This window comes from Zootoca vivipara, chromosome 4, assembly GCF_965207765.1.
Source record: "Zootoca vivipara chromosome 4, rZooViv2.hap1.1, whole genome shotgun sequence".
Taxonomy (NCBI): Eukaryota; Metazoa; Chordata; class Lepidosauria; order Squamata; family Lacertidae; genus Zootoca; species Zootoca vivipara.
The window spans coordinates 72,936,206-72,958,170 of NC_142587.1; the positions used below are offsets into that span (position 1 = coordinate 72,936,206).

Consider the following 21,965-nt stretch of genomic DNA (forward strand, 5'->3'; position numbering starts at 1 on the left):
AGACTGTCTCACCAGAGTGGTGCATGCTTTAGTTATCTCCCGCTTGGACTACTGCAATGCTCTCTACATGGGACTACCTTTGAAGGTGACCCGGAAACTACAACTAATCCAGACTGCAGCAGCTAGACTGTGACTGGGAGCAGCCACCAAGACCACATAACACTGGTCTTGAAATACCTACATTGGCTCCCAGTATGTTTCTGAGCACATTTTGAAGTGTTGGTGCTGACCTTTAAAGCCCTAAATGGCCTTGGTCCAGTATACCTGAAGGAGTGTCTCCACCCCCATCGTTTTGCCTGGACCCTGAGGTCCAGCACCGAGGGCCTTCTGGCAGTTCCCTCGCTGCAAGAAGCCAAGTTACAGGGAACCAGGCAGAGGGCCTTCTCGGTAGTGGCTCCCGCCCTGTGGAACACCCTCCCACCAGATGTCAAACGAAAAAACAACTACCAGCCTTTTAGGAGACATCTGAAGGCAGCCCTGTTTCCCCTGACCATTAGGCCCAGTCACAGACGACTCTGGGGTTGCGGCGCTCATCTCGCTTTACTGGCTGAGGGAGCCGGCGTACAGCTTCTGGGTCATGTGGCCAGCATGACTAAGCCGCTTCTGGCGAAGCCAGAGCAGTGAACAGAAATGCTGTTTACCTTTCTGCCGCAGCGGTATCTATTTATCTACTTGTACTTTGATGTGCTTTTGAACTGCTAGGTTGGCAGGAGCTGGGACCCAGCAACAGGAGCGCATCCCGTCGCGGGGATTTGAACCACTGACCTTCTGATCGGCAAGCCCTAGGCTCTGTGGTTTAGACCACAGCACCAATCGGTGGGGTATAAATAATAAATATTATTATTATTATGACTATAATTCCCATCTGCCCCAGTCAATACAGCTGGTGAGAGCTGTAGTCTAAAACATCTGGAGGACACCGGGTGGGTGAAAGCTGCCCTACAATTACAGTGGTACCTCTAGTTATGATCTTAATTTGTTCCGGAGGTCCGTTCTTAACCTGAAACTGTTCTTAACGAGAGGCGTGCTTTCACTAATGGGGCCTCTTGCTGCACACTTTTCCCATTCTCACCCTGCGGTTAGGTTCTCAACTCGAGGTAACTCTTCCAGAGTTTGTAACCTGAGGTGTTTGTTACTCGAGGTACCACTTTATGTATCTCTTGAGGTACATCATCTACATTGTTCCTTTCCATTTCCCAATTCAACTTTGACAGAAAAGAACTTGCCAGGTAATCTGCTTGCATCATTTTTTCCCCTTTCCAACTATTTGCATGTGTTGTAACTTCTGAGGACTAGCAGCTTATCTGGCATTTTTCAAGTGGTGTCTTATGACCAGCTCTTTCCCCCCACTTTCCATTGGCATTCCACTATAGGCAGAAACATTCTTGTCCTGCTGGAAAACATTCATTGCCAAGAAGGCCCATCTTTATGCTGATAACACTAAAATATAAAATAATGCCAACAGCTGGTGCTACAAATGGCTTTTAAAAACGATGTTCATTCACTAAATTCCTCTTGCTACTTTTGACATGAAACACGCAGTCTCTAATTATTCTGATCAAGACGGTGAAATACAAAAACAAACTTTAATTGTGTTTAACAGATATTTAATCAGGATTCACTGAACTACAGATTAAAGCTGAAATTCATAAACCATAATTACCCGATTGTCGCAATCTTTTTGGTCCACATTCTGCTTCCGTCTGGGCGTCTGGCACTTTGCCCTGAATTTCTTTTAGTGTCTTCTCAGCTTCGTTGCTGCTCATGTTTTTCCAGCAGATATTTAGCACAGATTACAAAATATCTGTTCCTGGCAACTTTATTAGCTTTTTTCCCCTTGCAAAAAGTTTATTCCTTTTATCCCTACGTCAGAAATCCTGGATTATGGATGTAGTAGCCTGCTGCAAACATATCAACTATCAGATTGGCTTGTCCTGCCACAAAGTCCTAATAGATGATCTCTCGATCTCTCTCTGATGCAAGGCTTCAGCAGGGAAGCCTCAATTTTATATTAGCATTATACTGTTGGCTCAATGCATCAGTGATGTTAATTAGGGTTGCCAGTTTTTAAAATATCGTTCCTGATCCTCGGCCTTTAGAACAGCATCCTAGTATGCAGAAGAAGATGAAGACGAAGACAAAGAAGAAGAAATTAAGCTGCCACATTTTTTCCTCATCACTTTTATCTTCATGCCAGGAACTACTTCACCTGCTAAATTTATGCCTGGCACAGTAGTAAGGCAAGTTAAAAAGATGGCAAGCTTCACGTGGCGCCAAAACACTGCAATATAAGAGAAACATATTATTCATTAAGTTGGACCATTTGGCTCCAACATCTTGGAAAGTGTATAAATGGTTAACAGGCAGGAAGTTCATCATTTTCTCATACTGGTCAATTGGAGGGCCGGGTGGTGGTGGGTTGGCTTCTTTTGTCTACAGTTTCAGCCTCTTCCCACCACACTCTTCATCTTACTCCCTACTGCTTTTGTGCGTTGCAGTTTTTTATTGCCCACTTGGCCCTCTTTTATCCTTTATATGGGGTTTTGGTTCCTGGCTCACTGTTTTTTTTCTTCCTCCAGATAATATTCCTGCTTTGGTACTTGGGCACTGCAATATTCATCTGGATGATCTGCTTGATTCTCCTGGTTGTCATTTTCTCTCTTCTATCACTTCTTTTGATATGAAATCTCAAATTAATTTTGCTACTCTTTTGGTGTGGCTCATGTCCCACCTCAACTGAGTTCTGCTCTTGCCCTGAGCTGTGGTTTACTCTTTGCATTTGCTATCTCCATTCCTGTGTTAGTCTTTGGAAGCAGACTAAGAAATGGATTGATTTGTGTTAATTATAAATTTGTTCTTTCTTCTTTTTCATCTTCTCTTTCTTTTGTCAAGAAGCAGTACTATTCTTCTTTGACTTCTGGGAATCCTCATTGTTGTTTTGTTTTTTGCTACTTTTAACTCACTCTTGAAGTCTGCCCCACTGTCTCTTCCTTCTTAACTCAGGATATTGCCATGTTTTTTCTGTATAAGATTCATATTATTTGTTCTGGTTTTGCAGCAGCTGTTACTCCTCTACTGGCTTTACATGCTACCACTCATTCTATGACTTCTTCAGCCCCTGTAGGTAGTGTCCCGTTTCTTGTCCTCTCCCAATCCTTCTACTTGTCCCCTTGATCCGGTTCCAGCTTGTCATCTAACTACTGTTGCTCCTGTCATTATCTCTCCACTTTTAACATGTCTCTTTTGTCTGGCTCATTTCCACTAGTGGCATACACATGCTACAGTTTCTCTTGATCCCTCTTCTCTTTCTGATTATTGTCTCTTCTCTCTGCTGCGTTTTGCTTCTAAACTTTTGGAGTGTGTTGCCTATTCTCATTGCTTGGATTTTTTCCCCTTCTAGCTTTGCCCTGGATCCTAAAGACTTTCACTCAGAGGTATGCTCCCCTGAATGAGACCCACTTGCTAGAAAGTGGACCTACAGTGCTGCCTATAAAAGGCAGATCTGAAAGAAGCTGGAGCAGCCTCAGTTCCCCACAGCTTCTGAATGGTTTTTAGAGATCATCAATGGTAGGTTAATCATCCATCTTGAATCTGAAATCAGCTGCTGTATATACAAAAGCTCATGCCAAAAATACAAACAAAACAGCTAAGTGCTCCAGCACTCTTTGTCATTTTTATTTTACCTTCATGACTCCAGACAAAGCTTGTAATAATCAATCTCAATCAGTTATGAATCAATGCAAACTAGGGTTTTTCTTTTATTAAAAGTTATACAGATAGAAGATAAAAATATTTTGGTTAGTGCATTTCATCAGTAGTCCATACGTCTCACTCTGCTCCATCCCCACAAGAAAGGTAAAATCACACTAGAAATGCAAACAAACATAAATGAACCAAGGAGGTAATAGAACAAATCCTCTGCTTTGACCTCTTTTTCAAAGAGTAAAACTACTAACCCACATGCATCTTCCAGGGAATATGCCCTATTGATTTCAGTGGCACTAGAGATTTGCAGCCCTAGTGCCATATATCCAGCACACAACACCTGACGTAAACAGAAAGAGGCTAGCGATTTCTCAAACGCTCCTTTGGGGCCGGGAAAATAACGGGTAAGACTTCTAGCCACCCACAACCCAAATACCCTAAAGTGCACTCTTACTACGTCCTATATTCGGTGTTCAGTTTTACACCTTGGTGACTTTTAATGAAATGCACTTAAAAAAAAATAACATTCCAAAACCATTTTTTTCAGTTTGATATTTTTAAGTTCTATTCATACAGCTTCAAGGCTTTTACTTCCATATTTAAACAGTGATAAAGAAATTGCTATACAGTGTGAGCGTTATTCTTAATTCAGGCTGTTCCTCTGAAAACAGTTCACAGGCCTTTGAGATGCAAAAACGTATAAGTCTAATGTAGCCAAGGTCCCCACTTGCTGCACTGCTAAAATCTATTTAGCAGATTCTTCTTGGAATAATCTGTCCCCAGACTTGAAGCTTAGTGATTTTAAGTGTTTTATGTTAATGATAACGGTTAGTGCTGAGAACAGATGTACCTGGCTGTGGTGCAATCGACTCGATTAGGCTTTTAGGAGTGCTATATTCATATTGGCTTAAAATTTTATGTCAATTTTCAAGGTGTGATGACTGTACTGGGTGTACTCAATGTTTTTCTCTGATGTGTGATACATCATTTATGTGTGCATTTTCACAATCTGGGAATATCTGCACAAACAATTGTGTATATTTTCCCTACTGAGTTGCTTACTCAAAACTTCATTCAGCACTTGTATTCTCTCCCTCTATGAAAACTACATTGTTTATCAATGTACAAGTATATGTGAATATTTATTTACAACTACATGTAAATGTGTTTTACTTCAATATCAGCTTCAATATCACTACATATGGGGAAGTGGAAAAAATGCATTCTTCAGTATATCATAAGCAGAGTATGGTATACAATGTGAGATACTTTTTTCCATGTGATAGCAATTTGGGCATTATGCATGAGTGCATTTTCCCAATGAATAATGATCATAGTGTTAGTACTGTCAGTGAAAGATGCTTCACTACCTGTCTCTGCATTTGGAAAAAATCTTTTGCCTTCGTTTCAATAAAGAAAATGACACCTTTGCTTCATTTATATAGCCAAACAATGTGAGCCATATACATGAAGGGGCTATCAGCAGGCTTAGGGTAATCCCATACAGCCTCTGGGCAAAATGAGATGGTGGGTAACTGAGCTCTCACTTAAATGTGTTTTAAAGTGGGGAGAAGGGGTTGGGGTCCGAAGCAAAAGACCTGGAGATCAGGTCCCCTGAGAAACCCCAAGAACAACAACTCTGCCTGTGGAATGCCCTCCCACCAGAGGTCAAAGAGAACAACAACTACCAGACCTTTAGAGGGCATCTCAAGGCAGCCCTGTTTAGGGAAGCTTTTAATGTTTGATGGATTTCTGTATTTTAATATTTTGTTGGAAGCCGCCCAGAGTGGCTGGGGGAACCTGGCCAGATGGGCGGGGTATAAATAAATAAATAAATTATTATTATTATTATTATTATTATTCTCTATAAGGAGATGTATTATTTCTGGCCTGTGACCATAATAAATCATTTCAACAATAATATAAGGAAATGTATATTAAGCACCTGTATCTACAGACAGTACACCTCCATTCTTTGGAAGAGCCACAGAAGCATAGGAAGGAAGGCTTCTGGAGAATACTCAGCAGCCCTAAATATACAATACCACTTGGAGGAATTATAGCATAGCATTCAACAGGTTGGAGAAATCTTGCAAGACTGAACTCTCAAAAAGCAATTGGCATCTCAGCCTTCAGCCTTTTCAGATTTAATCAAATCCTTTCACATTTGCTATAAGTTCACACAACTATTCATGGATACCAAAAACTCGTGTAATCCTATGCATGTTTCTCAGAAGTAAATCCTACTCTGCTTAATGGGACTTATTTCCAGCTACTGGTAGGTATGTATAGGATTGTAGCTTTAAGCAGAAGAGATCTTGCAAGGTTAAAACCCAGGACTATTTAAACCACCATAGTATGAAAAAGCTGGAAACAATACAAAACACATGGGACTACGAAAGACAAGTAAATTACTGAGTTGATCTGAGAAGAGGAACTGAAGGTGTCACTTCAGCTCCAATCAAAAGACTTGGCTTTAGGCCAGAACAACACAGGTTCAGCTTTCATGCCATCATTAAGGCTTGTCCCCAGGATTCAGTATAGCATTAAAAACAGCATCTTCTGGATTTGAAACAATGGCTGATTCTCTCTCTCTCTCTCCCATCCTAAAATTAATAAAATGGATGTGGGTGCTAACTTTCCAACATACGTATTCTTTAGGGCAAAAAGAAAAAAAAGAAAATCCAGGGAAACAGGCATTTTTACATTAATTTATCATTATTTTTGTTGGACTCCATACAAAAAAAAGGAGCATGAAAACCATCCCAAATGTGATAGCCTGAAGCTGAATTAGGAAATGTGATAAAGCTATGCATGAAATGTAGCAAAATCTTGAGACTGCAGACAGACTGAAACAATCATTCAGTTAATAAATAATCTGTGCTGCTAAAATAAAAGAAATAAAGAGGGAAATATACAACTGTTTCCCCACCCCCCACCCTGCTTATGTGTGCAGTGAACCTCTGAATGCATGATCCTTCTTACTGATTAATTTTACATAGAGGAGCCACCTTCTGCACCCCTTTCCCTTCCACCTTTCATTTGGAAACAAAAGGATTAGACCAGGAGGCAAGGAACAGAAACATTGCCACTTAGATCTGACACTGTGCTATAATGGCTGCCTCGTGGTCTTGAAACTTCAGTACAGCCTTCTGGAATGGGGACAATGGCCCTTCTAATTCAGCATCCAGCTCTCACAGTAGCCACGCCTATGAGATCCTGCAAGTAGGATCCGAGTGCAAGAACACCCTCCCCTCCTGTAGTTTTGATCAACTAGTATTCAAAAGCATACTGCTTTCAACCATGAAGCCAGGATGTGGCTGTGAGAACATTAACTTAGGGACTGGGCAATATTAGCGTATCATGCACGCCATTTGCCAGTCTTCACTGGTTCCCAGTTTATTTTCACAGCTTGAGGCCAGGGTACCTTAGGAAGCAATCTATCCATATGTATCCAATCTATCCATATGCATCTACCTACTCAGATATTGAGAACCCCAGGGAGGTTTCCAGATGAAGCTCTTCTAACTTCCCCATGTCTTTTACCCTGTCATGGTTTTAAGCTTTAAGCTTCAGGGCGAGTCTGCACTGGGAGTACTTCAGAGACCAAGCACTGTCAGAGAGTACCTCTGTGATACAGAATGCCCTTCCAAGTTCCCAACTTAGCATTTTTTTGTGGAGATGTTTTACAAAAACAAACAAAGAGTCTTGCTACACAGACGAGGGTGGTGGAGGGCTTTCCTTTTCTGTAAGATACTCTGTAAATTTCATTAGCCCAGAATAAATAAATAAAAGCTTTAATAAATACTAAAAATAAAGTATTGGTAGCATTTCCCAAGCCACACTTCAGCTTACAGGAAAGAAGTAAAAATACTCAAAAGTAGTCAACAAGCTTCATTTAGAAGTCTCTCCATTTGACCACAACTATTAGGGACTATTAGGGACCCAGGTGGCGCTGTGGTTAAACCACTGAGCCTAGGGCTTGCTGATCAGAAGGTCGGCGGTTCGAATCCCTATGACGGGGTGAGCTCCCGTTGCTTGGTCCCAGCTCCTGCCAACCTAGCAGCTCGAAAGCACGTTAAAATGCAAGTAGATAAATAGGAACCGCTACAGCGGGAAGGTAAACGGCGTTTCCATGTGCTGCTCTGGTTTGCCAGAAGCAGCTTTGTCATGCTGGCCACATGACCTGGAAGCTATACGCCGGCTCCCTCGGCCAATAATGCGAGATGAGCGCGCAACCCCAGAGTCGGTCACGACTGGACCTAATGGTCAGGGGTCCCTTTACCTTATTAGGCTTGAGGTGCTTCCCTTTTAAAATAGTCTGTGTTTCATGATGGTAGTTGATGGAATAAATACAAATATTTTTGATGATCTTGGGACCAAACGTACTCCTATGATACATGCACACTCAACATTAAAACATCAGGGTCGACTCATATCAAGGTGGCACTCATATCAAGGTGGCACTCATATCAGGGTCGACTCATATCAAGGTGGCAGATTTAATGCCAAACACTGATGCTTCCAAATGTAGGAAATAATAGAGATGGAATAATGGATCCCCTTCCCCCCGCGCCCCAGTTTGCAACGCTTAGATGTATTATGAAGAAAATTCCATGCCCTTAAATTCTTACTTTACTCAAAATGCAAATGGCCACATTGCTGCAACTTTATGCACAAATTTTGCACTTGCACAGGCCTACATTAATCAGACTAGGCTCTCAAAGCCACAGCCTTTATAGGCACAGACTCAGAAACGGATTATTTTAACTGCTTACTCTCCACAAAAAAATGGCATTTCCTTCAGTTGACCAGAACTGCACATATAATTTACAGAAAAATGACTTGGCTCGAGTTTTCAGTTTTCCATGCTTCCACAACAGTTTGTGATTTTTTAAAAGTCCTAATGAGAATTCATCTGCATTTGAGTACTCATTTCTCCCAATATAAACAAATTTGTATGCCATCTTGCCTAATATAAACAATTTAATGAGCAATTTTCTGTAACAGAATCTGTTTTGTATGTTATTTTCACTTAATATATATACACATACACATTTCCGGTTCGAGAACTACACTGCAAAATGTGGAAAATTGCAAACTTCAATGGATATCTCTGTTTCAATTCATGTATTGTTTCAGGAAGTGTGAATTGGGTAGAGCTGTATTAAAATGCGAGCCAAGCCAAAATTTCTCACACATCCCTACAACCTCAACAACAAATTCTGAAGTAAAACTGCATGGTTCTGAGAAAGAAAAGGCACACACACACACACACACAAAATATTATGATCCAGTCAGAACCCTTAAAACATTTTCTCAACTGATCTCCAACATGGCTCATAAATACCGATCCATATCTCTGTAAAGCCAAGAAGAGTTTGCTTGTCACTAATCTGACTTTATCAGTGAATGCTACAATATTAGCAGTAATAGAAATTTTATTAAATTGAAAATCTAAGTGCAAGATTTGGAATTTTTAAAAGTGAATACTTTACAATCTATTTTTTAAAAAAACATTTATAAGCTGTCTTTCTGTTCAAAGTCCCCCAGGATGGTTAACAAATCAAAAGTTAAAAAATAGAACAATAAAAAAGAAGGAACAACTGCCACCCCCACCCCCGCAAAACACACACACATCAACAATCGCCTGATAAAATAGTGTAGTCTTGACCAGCCTTCCTCAACCCCGGCCCTCCAGATGTTTTTGGCCTACAACTCCCATGATCCCTAGCTAGCAGAACCAGTGGTCAGGGATACTGGAAATTGTAGTCTCAAATATCTGGAGGGCCAAGGTTGAGGGAGCCTGGTCTTGACTGCCTGGCCCAAGGCCTGCATATGGTGGATGGACAATCCTTCAAGGGAGCACCATGGGAAGGGGGGACTATCCAAATCACTGCCAACCACAATGATGAGTGTGGCAGGATCTGAAACATTAGATCACCTCAACAAGTGGGGAGGGTCATTTGTTTATCTTGTGGCCATCATATTTAGCTGCAGCATTGATAGAAGTGGCCTGAGCCAACATAGTCTTTGCACTGGATTCAGTACAGTGGTATCTTGGTTCTCAAATGCCTTGGTTCCCAAACGCCAAAAACCCGGAAGTTGAACGTCCGATGCGGCTGTCGGTTATTGTTTCTGGGGCGTCTGCTCCAATCAGAAGCTGCGCCTTGGTTTTCAAACATTTTGGAAGTCAAACTGACTTCCGGAATGGATTAAGTTTGGCAGTTTTGTTTTTGCTATTTATTTTGCGTTTTTGAGGCTTTTTCTGTTAAATTGTTTTTGTGACTGTGTGGAACCCAGTTCAGCTACTGATTGATTGATTGTGACTGTGGAAATGCATAAAGGCCCCCCATCCAAACAATGACTATCATCAGTGAAGGTAAGAGAAAAAATGTAATTTAAATTTTTATCATCTACAATACTGTCTTATTTATTTTATAGTACAGTACATTGGTTATTGCTTTCATTTTATGGATCAATTGTCTCGTTAGATAGTTAAATTAATGTGAAATTGCTACTTTAGGGGTTGTTTTTAAAAGTCTGGAATGGATTAATCTGTTTTGCATTACTTTCTATGGGAAAGCGCACCTTGGTTTTGGAATGCTTTGGTTTTGGAACGGACTTCCGGAACTGATTAAGTTTGAGAAACAAGGTACCACTGTATTTCTTAGATGTTGGTAGGTGGTGGGCCCAGAAGGGGACAAGTTATGAGTAAAATACGCCTCTTCTATAACATCTTAATAGTAGGGTAAGCAGAGCCCCTGCTGAAGTTGTAAAAGGTGCAGAACTGCTACCAGTATATGGGAAATAGAGTCCAACTCCCTCCAACTCCATTCTCACTGCCCTGCTACACAGATGTTGTGCCCACTCTTCTGTTCATTGAACCTTTGTTCATGATGTTATGGGATAGTGCAGCTGCTGTATGCTGATTTGCTCTTGTGCCATGCATCAGAACCGGGCCATTATACTGTTTCGTTTCAGTTAGAAATGAATTTCTGATTCTCTTCCTCCATCACCTCTCTTGCAATAAAAACAACGAAGCAGCTATTTTTTTATTTGAATAAACAGTTCTTATTAGTGGTTTGGATATGGATGAAATATATTGCTACAGCCATGTTTGTTATGTATGATTTACACTGTTTAGCAGCATATCATCTTATGATGTTCTTAATTCTGTTATGCTTGGGGGGGAAGGGTTGTTTAGTTTCAAGCATTTAGTCATGGATGCTTGTATTTTGAACTTTGAAAAAATTAATACAAAGGAAATTAAAAAAAGAAAAAGAAAGTATTTTCAAAATGATGTGGAAATCAAATCTATCCCACAGTAATTTGATTTGCAGGAAATGGAGAGAAAAGCATTGCAAAACAGAATGCCTTGAAGTGCATTGTAATTACTTACATGTGCAAACACCATTGTCTTAGGCATACAGTTAATAATAACAGCAATAATAATTCTATGCCTTTATATAGGGACATTCATTCAATGAGCTTGAGGCTCTTGGCAAACATTCATTAATTAAGCCTCAAAATATACATGGAGAGGTAGAGAGGTAATATCCCCTTTTATAGCTGAAATACAAAGGAACTGCAGTCCAAGACTCAGGGATATATTGGAGTTAATGTCCAGCACAGATGTGTTCAGCTGCAAAGTACAGTGTTGGAAAAGGCTTGCCCTCTACTGAGGAGTATGTTCATGTTGCAGAATTTGGCGCTGCACAACCTGAAAAGCTGCAATGTGACTGAGTAATCTGGTATTTACTGCAAGCAATGAAAGTTTCAGTCATTACTAATGTTTGGAGCATAAAGCAAAGCAGCAACAACCACAAGAAATCCACCACAAAACCATGTGAAACAAACCTCAGACTGAAAAATAAAGGCAAAACTTGTATAATGGCAGATTAATTTTGCTATTAGTGTTTTTGAAATGTGAAGCTCTCAGCCATTTTCATAGGCTGTGAATGGGTGCTAAAATATTTCAGACAGCTCCAGCAAAATGACTTAATCTAATCATGTGTTCATTCTCAGAGCCAAAAAGAGAGAGCTTTATATTTTACTCCTTATCTTTGTCCCTTAAAGCCAATTCTTCTTCTTTGTCTCTTATATTCCACTGTACTCTTGTTTACAACACCAGAAGCAGCACTCTAGATTCTATAAAGATAAGAATCCTGTTTTGCAACCAAGGAAGTCAAAATGCTACGCTTACAAATAAATTGTGCACAGTAACCAAATTTCCTTATATTTATGTATTCTACACAAATAATTCAGCTTCCAAGAGTCAGTTTTCCAAAGCATCAGAGAGTAGAGAATAGTAGCCATGGAATATAGAGATATAGGACCGGTTCACATGGAACATAAACTTCATGCATGTGTTCTCCCTCCTCCCATGTTATGCATCAATAATTTATTACATGATGTGATTTGCTACCCAGTTTCCTTGTTTGGACAAACTAGAGTTTGCTCTTGCACTTGAAACAGCAAAACACTGTTTCAGTGTTTGAAATGAGTTTCCAGTTACGGTTGGAGGGAAAGTGCAAATTTCTCCCTCCCACAAACACACAACTAGAGGTTCAAAGGAGTGAGGTGTGGGGCAGTCACTTGCAAAACTTGCTTGCCCTGTGTGATGTCAGGATTGCAAGCCCATGCTCCTTTAGGGTGGGTGGATTGCAGGGCCTGGTCCTAGGTTACAAGACTGTACCCTTCGGTTCATGATTCCTGTTCATCTGCTGCCACCTCCATTCTGCCCCCCCCCCAACCCTGCAGCTGCTCAAAGCTCTCTGTGAAGCCTCAGACTTCACTGAGGCTTTCCTGGGACAGGGAGAGAGGAAACTGGCACTGGTTCCCCCTCCCCCTTCATAAGTGGTTGAAGTCAGAGCTGAAAGGGGAGATCACCCCTCCTGCAACCAAGATCCCTACTATTAAGTTCCCCCGTCATTTCTTCCTCCTCATCCTGTGTCAGAGGCTGCCAATCTAAACCCAATCCCAAATGAACTCATGACACCAACTGTATTTTACTCCAAACTGAATAGGATACAGGAGCACATGAGTGATGAAGACAAGAGAGGGAGACAAGGGAATCTGCAAGTCTGAGGTTTAGACCCAATAGCCAAACCATAGTGTGAGACGCTGTGGCCATTCTTAGTTGGAGTGCACCTGGCATGAGAAGATGGGGTACAGCAGTGGGGTCTTAAAAGTGTGAACTGCAGACCCTTGCCTTGGGCTCAAAGGATGATTTTGGTAGGCTGCATCCATCCAGTAAGCTCAAAAAACTCTAGGTTCACACAATAACACTAGACCTTAAGAGAGGTCCCCTTGCCCAAGCCATTAAGGAAACTTCTACTAGGCTGAAAAAGGGAATGACTTTGCCTCACAGATGTGTAAGGACTCACATGCTCAAAGCCAATAATTTATAGGTCCCTTAAGCTGTGAGGGGGCAGGCTAAATATCATTGGGTGAAAAAATAGGGCTTGAGACTGCATACTGTGAGACATGTCTCCTATCCTGAGGCCAACTTTTGTCTCCCTTTAGGTCTCAACATGAGGACAGAACACATAGAATCACAGAATTCATCATATCCAACCCCTTGCTGATGTAGGAAACTTATTACAGTACCACCTCAGAAGTCGAACGGAATCCGTTCTGGAAGTCCATTCGACTTCCAAAACGTTCAGAAACCAAGGCACGGCTTCTGAATGGCTGCAGGAAGCTCCTGCAGCCAATCGGAAGCCACATCGGACGTTTGGGTTCCAAAAAATGTTTGCAAACTGGAACACTCACTTCTGGGGATGCAGCATTTGGGAGCCAAAACGTTTGACTCGCAAGGTGTTTGCGAACCAAGGTATGACTGTACTACAGTATCCCTACTGGGTGACCATCCAGTCTCTGCTTAAAAACCTCTTAAGAGTGTCTGGGATCCACTGCTGAACACCTTGTATTGTCAGGTAGTTCTTCTACCGTTCAGCCTAAAGCTTTTTTCCTTCTAACTTGAACCTATACAGAACCCCATGCAAGACCTCCTGCTCCCTACACAAAAGTTTTCTGACATGCCTCAGGGTCCCTTCTCAGTGTACTAACCCATTCCAGCATTTCCCCTTCAGCATAAAGATCCTGGTGTCTGACTCCCCTTCTCCAGGGGATTAGGCAGGGAATTCAGAGTGGGAGAGGAAAGTTTCTTCAGGAAATGAAGAGGCTTCTCTCACAGAAGGCAGAGCTACCTGATGGGATACAGCTGCAGTTTCTATTTAAGGTTTTGACTATGGATGACTGCTGTTATCCATGTGGAATTCTGCCTTTAAAGAGATTCCAGAATGAGTCCTAGACATGGATGTTTAGGGTGCCCTTGAAGCCTTGCCTCTAAGGCCATCATTCAAAACAGGACAACCACAGATGTTTGTGTTCTCTGTATTTTGACACTAGTAATCATTGTTTTGCTAACACAAAAGATTATTGCCCATTAGTACTGCATTAAGCTGGAGACTGCAGACACGAAATTAAAAGACGGCTGCTTCTTGGGAGAAAAGCAATGACAAACCTAGACAGCATCTTAAAAAGCAGAGACATCACCTTGCCAACAAAGGTCCATATACTTAAAGCTATGGTTTTCCCAGTAGTGATGTATGGAAGTGAGAGCTGGACCATAAAGAAGGCTGATCGCCAAATAATTGATGCTTTTGAATTATGGTGCTGGAAGAGACTTATGAGAGTCCCATGGACTGCAAGAAGATCAAACCTATCCATTCTGAAGGAAATCAGCCCTGAGTGCTCACTGGAAGGACAGATCTTGAAGCTGAGGCTCCAATACTTTGGACACCTCATGAGAAGAGAAGACTCCCTGGAAGAGACCCTGATGTTGGGAAAGATTGAGGGCACAAGGAGAAGGGGACGACAGAGGACGAGATGGTTGGACAGTGTTCTTGAAGCTACCAACATGAGTCTGACCAAACTGCAGTGGAAGACAGGAGTGCCTGGAGTGCTTTGCTCCATGGGGTCATGAAGAGTTGGACACGACTAAACGACAAAACAACAACAAAGCTGGAGACTGGGTACAGGATTTGATCTGGCAGCAGGCTTCTGTGTAACTCACAACATTATTTAAAAGTGGTTCAGGTATGGGAAACCACCTAAAAGCTACAGAGGTAATGAATAATTGCTTTATGTTTTCAGTATTTTACCCTGTAACAATAAAACTGATACAAAAATCACACATTGCAGGGAGGTGGGAAGTGTAGAAAGAGAAAGATAATCACTAGTAGATGAGAGTTTATAGAGGAAAAGAATGCAGGAGCACATTAAATTTACCATAAACAAGAAGTTTCATACCACATCAGTGACTGCTACTATAATTCATTTGTCATATAAATTATGTCCATTGGGAAGTCTCATAAAATTAATTAGGGCAGAGACAGGGGAAAACAAATCAAAAACTTCTCAGAGCTGCAACAAATACAGGTTCTAGACAGAACAGCATCAACAAGATCAGTCAAAATACTTATTCAATTCCCATGAGGCTAACATCCTCGTACAAAGAATTTTCCTGGCCTTATCAACTTGAAGGAAATTATACTGGTTGCTCTCAAGGACACAGTAATATTGAAATTTCAAAATTGAAAGCAACACAGCCTTATATGAATTACAAATTGAATGTATAAAAAACCCTATGAAATGCAGTTGGTTAGCTTATATGTTTAATAGAGCAAAGCAAACTTATCACCTTTATTTTAAGCCACTGCCCAACTCTTGCCATCCCCTCACCACCACTGTTTCTCAAGCTCCACTTCTAACCTAGAATATGTTGGCCCAGCAAAGCTGTTATATACACTAGTTTCTGGTTGGAGAACATATTCTTACTTCTGTACATTGTCAACCATCTCACTCTTACTCCTTACTGAATCTAACATTAACTATGTGCAGGTGCATTCGCTCATTATACTTTCTATGTTATCCTTGCCTCTTTTGTCTCCTGTTCCCACGTCCATGTAATATCCCTCATCTGCTAAAATGCACTTTGAAGGCAGGGAACTGGTTTTTTTGTTTTGTTTTTTTGCTTGTGTTACTCTGTACACCTCGGGAGTCATACCTCTTAAACCAATGCATCCTCAGTATTTCTAGTAATTGCTCTCATTAGAGCTCTGCCATATTTCAGTCTGTCTTGCAGCATCCCAGAAATTAGTCCTTTTAAAACAGACTCTGAATGACACGCCAGATCTCATAAGGTGATTGTGTGAAGCTGACAAATGTCAATGGCAGAATAGTCTCATTCTGCCAAACTCTTTTTGTTCCCGATTTAATCTCAGTTTGAACCCATCTCTCTTCAGGTGAACAGCTATTACATTTTGCTGTGGACCTGAGGTTTAGGGTGCTAAGAGGTTCTGAAGGTACACAAATGTCAGCTATTCATCTATCTCCAACTGGATATGGTAAGAAATGGGTTGCCAAAAGGATTTTCTGCTGTGAATCAACAGGTGGTTTGGCAGCAAGACTAATGCTTGCTTGCAGCTTTTCACTTTTAGTTCCAGAAAAGGTGGGTGGGGGAGAACAATACCTCTTAAATGCTGCATTTCAAGCCAACTGTATGGAAAAGGTTTCATTCCAGCCAACTCGCCCTGTCTCTTGCAACATGGAACGAAATATTCCAGCTGATGCTGCTCTCCTCTTCAAGCTACAAGGGTACAGATTTGGAAACAAAGAGAAAACAAAAGAGAAAGGAAGAACATTATGGAATACAATTAGCTTTGCATAAATTATAAATATGGCATAAAATGGCTACATGTGGTGAAACACAGCAAATTTATTTCACCACTGCCATATACAATTTATATTCCTCATAGGTATTGATCAGTATTTCTAACTGGCATACAACAGGAAGGAGAAACATTCTAGATCAGGAGTAGGCAACCTAAGGCCCATAGGCTGGATGCGGCCCAATCGCCTTTTCAATCCGGCCCGTGGACAGTTCGGGAATCAGTGTGTTTTACAGGAGTAGAAAGTGTACTTTTATTTAAAATGCATCTCTGGGTTATTTGTGGGGCATAGAAATTCGTTAATTTTTTTCCTTCAAAATATAGTCTGGCCCACCACATGGTCTGAGGGATGAAAAAGGTTGCCGACCCCTGTTCTAGATCCCACACCAAATGTTCAACATTTAATTTGTTCTAATCTACATTAAAGACAAAACACTTTAAAAAACAGTGTTACAAATGACGTAAAGGAAATCCAAAGGCATATGGACAAATCTATGCAAAAAATATGTACAAAGAGAACTATAATAACGAAAAATTACCTGGTACATGAAAACAATTTGTTGAAATGTCATGAAATTTATCATGTCTTATGGAGTGGGTGCTATGCCCTTCTACTCAGCGTTTAATATAATATTGGGAAAAACTTGTATTTGAAAATCTGTAGTACTTATTTAGCTTTTCAGAAATCTTTTCACTATTTTGAAAGGGTCCCCCCCAAAAAAATAATAATAATTTATGGACATTTAAAATGATCCAAACAATGCTAATGTCTATTTTACATTCTATAAAGAAAATTATTTAACATTCTCAGAATGCACCTAATTTTATCCTTCAGACTAATGATGTGTTCTTAAAATAAACGTTAAATCTCTTAAGAAACTTCAGTGGAAACCCTTTGGGAAAACCCAACCACATATGCCTATCACACCTCATAGGAGCTAACAGCTGTTAATACAGCAACTACATACAAAACAAATCCCGCAGAATGTGCATGAAGATCTTCCAATGTCTGAAGGGTCTTTTACATTTCAGACAATTTTTGTATCTAAGTACAGTATATATAACTATAGCCGGATAGGCATGTGACTCGAAAAAGGCAAGCAGAGTCAGGCCATCCATGAATTGGCCAGCTTGGAATTGGTCAACAACCTTGGAGGCCAATCTAGATGATAGATAAAATGCATGACTACAGAGGTGCAGCCGGGGTTGACAGAACGTATAAGAAGGGACATCCATTTAAGTCCTTAATGAGGGGGCAAGGCTGATCTTGCTGCCATCCTCGGGAAATGTTTTGGATTGACAAAAGTGTCACACAGCTTCACATACGTTGACCTCTTCATATAAATCAGAGGGGTGAACTTCAAGTCTCGGCCTGTCTATCTGGCCCTTGGAACCATTCCCAGCCAACTTCCCTCATGAACCACTTGCACCTCAAGTGTTTTTGCCTGGCTGGAATACATCACTGAATTCTCATAATACCGCTTGCTTGACTGGATAAATAACAGAGTGGGATGTATCAGTGTGTGTATAAACTAGTCTGCCGTCAAAGGTAGAAGTTACATGAGTTGCCCCACCCACCCATCTCTCTGGCATGTGGTTGCCCAGAAGGAAATGCAGTTCTTAGGCTGAAAAGGGTTCTGTACCATGGATAAAAGTGAAAATCCCACTGGAGTTCTGAAGTATGTAAGTGGGGAAGTGGCAGTGATGCTGCTATGCTTGACCTCCGCACAATGAAAAACTTTAGGCCACTGGATTTCTCCCACTATATCTCTAGAAAAGCTTTACCACATTTTGTTTTGATAGGTTAAGAAGATTAGAAGTCAGGAATTATGTCCCTACATCACCAGATGTAAGAAACTGCTATTAAGTTTAGCAGAACAATGCTAGAACAGCTAACAGAAAAATTCTTTTGTAATGCAACCATTTGAGGCCCATATTAGGGCATATTCAAAACTCTTTGAACAGCCCTGGACAAGATAATATAACATCAGTAGACATAGACTGGGATACAAAGAATACCTGGGACATTAACCTGATGTTCACAGGTGGGTTGAGTACCAAACAGATTTTTTTTTTAAAAAAAAAAGTCATCACGGATTTGCTTTTAAAAAACAAAAAAACATGTTTGCATAATCAAGCCCATATCATATATGGTGCACCATCAAAGGTTGAAGCAAATCAGAATTCCAATGCAATTTTTTAAAAAGCAGCTTTGAGAATAAAAAGTAGAAATCTGGAGCGCAGAGGTTGTGCTAACACCCGCCCCCTATTGTACATTGCCTGCCCAACCTGTTTTCCTTCCTCTTGCAGCAGGAAATGTGGAACCTGAGGCCCTTCAGATGTTGCTGGATGCTGACTTCCATCAACCCCTTCCAGAACGGCCAATTGTCAGGAATTATGAGAGCGGTGGTCCAGGAATAACTGGAGGGCTGCAGATTCATCACTAGCATCAAGTAGGGTTCAAAATGAGTATTTGCTTGCGTTCTGGACATCATATGTATAAAGCTCTCTCTCTCTCTCTCTCTCTCTCTCTCTCTCTCTCTCTCTCTCTGTGTGTGTGTGTGTGTGTCTGTCTGTCTGTCTGTCTGTCTGTCTGTCTGTCTGTCTGTCTGTCTGTCTGTCTGTGTGAATCAATTCAGCAACATACCGGTAATACATGCTCCTGCCCACTCCAGACTGTCATCAGGTACTGGGCCTCCTATATGATATGACTGGCTTGAACCTCTCTTTAAACACAATGTAGTATAGTGATAGCTCGAGTTACAAATGCCTCAGGTTACAAATGCTTCAGGTTACAAACTCCACTAACCTGGAAGAGTTACCTCGAGTTGAGAACTTTGCCCCAGGATGAGAACAGAAATTGTGTGCCAGTGGCACAGCGGCAGCAAGAACCCCATTACTGAAAGCACAGCTCTAGTTAACAGTTTCAGATTAAGAATGGACCTGTGGAACAAATTAAGTTCGTAACTAGAGGTACTACTATACTGTGGAAACGAGGCTTACCAGAGCTATGTTGTTAAATAAACGGTGCATAGCATCATCGCTACTATCCTGTTTGATAACAGACCCTTTGTAGGGTAGATATTTAGTTGAAATACTTGAACTCCATCAGATAAATAACAGACCAAAAGACAGAAAGGAAACTGAAGGCAGGGAGGTGAAGCTATCATCTGAGTGTTTTGTTTCTAAAGTGTTGCCAGTCATAAAAGGACTTGACGTGCTAATATCTGCTCATTCAGACACTTACAGACATGCTAAGAGCATGACGGCTCGCAGGCACTGCCTTTAAGTGCTGTTACTGAGGCCCCCAAATATTGACAGAGTGCCAGACTCTAAGAAACTATTGATGTACGCAGCCGACCTCTGCTCCAGACACCTATCAGACAGAATCTTTAAATGTCACAGATTAATGAATTTTCATGAAACTCTGTGGGTGGGTGTATGTGGGTGTGCATGTGTGTTTGATAGTAGGAAAGAATAATTCAAAATAATCCCCCCTGAATCCTTACATAAGTGGTCTTTATCATTTTGCAAAACTTTGGCCCAAACTCAATATTTTTATTAAGGCGATACAGACTGTGTTTGTGTGGGTGTTAGGGGAGGGGAAGTACCTCTGGTGGGGGACACGCTGTGCTCCTTCAGGGGTACTTTGTCCACCTTTGATCCCCACCCTGCACTCAGCTCTCACATGTGGCTCCTAGAAGCTGTCAACATGCAACAGCAGCTGCACCTTGGGAATGGCTTCAATTGGCCAGTTAAACCAGATGAGGGCAGCCAATGGGTCTCAAACCATCAACAGATTAGGGACTTCCCCTGTATACAACGATAAACTCTGGGGGATTGTGTGGACAAGACCAATAGTGGGTCCAATGATCAAGAAGGTTTCTGTACGTGCTGTAGAAGGAAGTGAGGGGCAGTTAGGGCTCATCAAGCTGGTAGATAGCCCATTTAGGAGAAGGACCACTAGTGAGTTCCACGGTTAAGAAGGCGGTTTCTACATGTGCTGTAGAGGTGCCTTCTATGCCTCCTCCAGGCAACTCCTGCAGCCAAGCTGGTGCCAGCCGTATTGGCTCTGCTTTCCTTTGGACCACATCAGCAAAGCTGAGAGGAAGGTCTTATTATCCTGAATGGGGTAACTGTGCCCTTGAAGGACCAGGTACGCAGCCTGGGAGTCATTTTGGACTCACAGCTGTCCATGGAGGCACAGGTCAACTCTGTATCCAGGGCAGCTGTCTACCAGCTCCATCTGGTATGCAGGCTGAGACCCTACCTGCCTGCAGACTGTCTCGCCAGAGTGGTGCATGCTCTAGTTATCTCCCGCTTGGACTACTGCAATGCGCTCTACATGGGGCTACCTTTGAAGGTGACCCGGAAACTACAACAAATCCAGAAGGTGGCAACTAAACTGGTGACTGGGAGCGGCCACTGAGATCACATAACACCAGTCTTGAAAGACCTACATTGGCTCCCATTACGTTTCCGAGCACAATTCAAAGTGTTGGTGCTGACCTTTAAAGCCCTAAATGGCCTCGGTCCAGTATACCTGAAGGAGCGTCTCCACCCCCATTGTTCTGCCCGGACACTGAGGTCCAATGCCGAGGGCCTTCTGGTGGTTCCCTCGCTGCGAGAAGCCAAGTTACAGGGAACCAGGCAGAGGGCCATCTCGGTAGTGGCGCCCACCCTGTGGAACGCCCTCCCATCAGATCTCAAAGAGAAAAACAGCTACCAGATTTTTAGAAGACATCTGAAGGCAACCCTGTTTAGGGAGGCTTTTAATATTTAATAGATTATTGTATTTTACTTTTCTGTTGGAAGCCGCCCAGAGTGGCTAGGGAAACCCAGCTAGATGGGCAGGGTATAAATAATATATTAATAATAATAATAATAATAATTATTATTATTATTATTATCATTGTCATCATCATCGTCGTCATCTCGGCAGCCCAGGACCTCCATGCACACTGTCCAGGCTTGCCCCCAAGGAGGTCACTTCAGTGCTGCTTACAAAGTGGACCTCTCCCCTGGAGGAGCACTCCATTGTCTCTAGAGACAGACAGATGTCAACAGTATGTGTGGGGGATCATTCTGCAGAGCAAAATGAAAACACACTCTGATCTTGGCCATTAACCATTAAGGACCAGCAAGGGAAACCTCATCTTGCCCGCATCTGTTAGTCACTTTACAACTTACTAGTTTGTACTGGTATTGTTAAACTAGATTTCATTATTTTCCATTCCCCCTTTGCCCATTTGTTGTATGCCTTGAATATCTAAACTTTAACAAAGGGCAACAACACTCTCTCTTCTTCTCTTTCATTCTTTTGATGTGAAGGAGCCACTTTGGGAGGCAATATATACTGTTGCCAATACACAAAATGCCAGCTTCCAGCACATACAACCATTTATTTGTAGAACTGTAGCATTGAAAATGACTCCAAAGCCCCTGCTATACAAGAATCTCAGCTAAAGCATCCCTGACAGATGACCATCCAACCACTGCTTTAAAACCTCCAAGGAAGGA

The 21,965-nt window shown here is 41.6% G+C and overlaps 1 protein-coding gene across 28 annotated transcripts in view; it reads right to left on the bottom strand.

Annotated features, from left to right (window-relative positions):
• Positions 1 to 21,965, bottom strand: part of ZBTB20 (zinc finger and BTB domain containing 20) — a 520,201-nt gene that overhangs the window by 182,757 nt on the left and 315,479 nt on the right. For 23 of the 28 annotated variants that reach the window (XM_035115408.3, XM_035115410.3, XM_088668208.1 and 20 more), the window contains one exon: positions 16,247 to 16,363. The exons of the other annotated variants lie outside the window; for them this stretch is intronic. The gene's annotated coding sequence lies outside the window, so the exon portion shown is untranslated. The remainder of the gene's footprint in view (positions 1 to 16,246; positions 16,364 to 21,965) is intronic. 28 annotated transcript variants of the gene reach the window in all.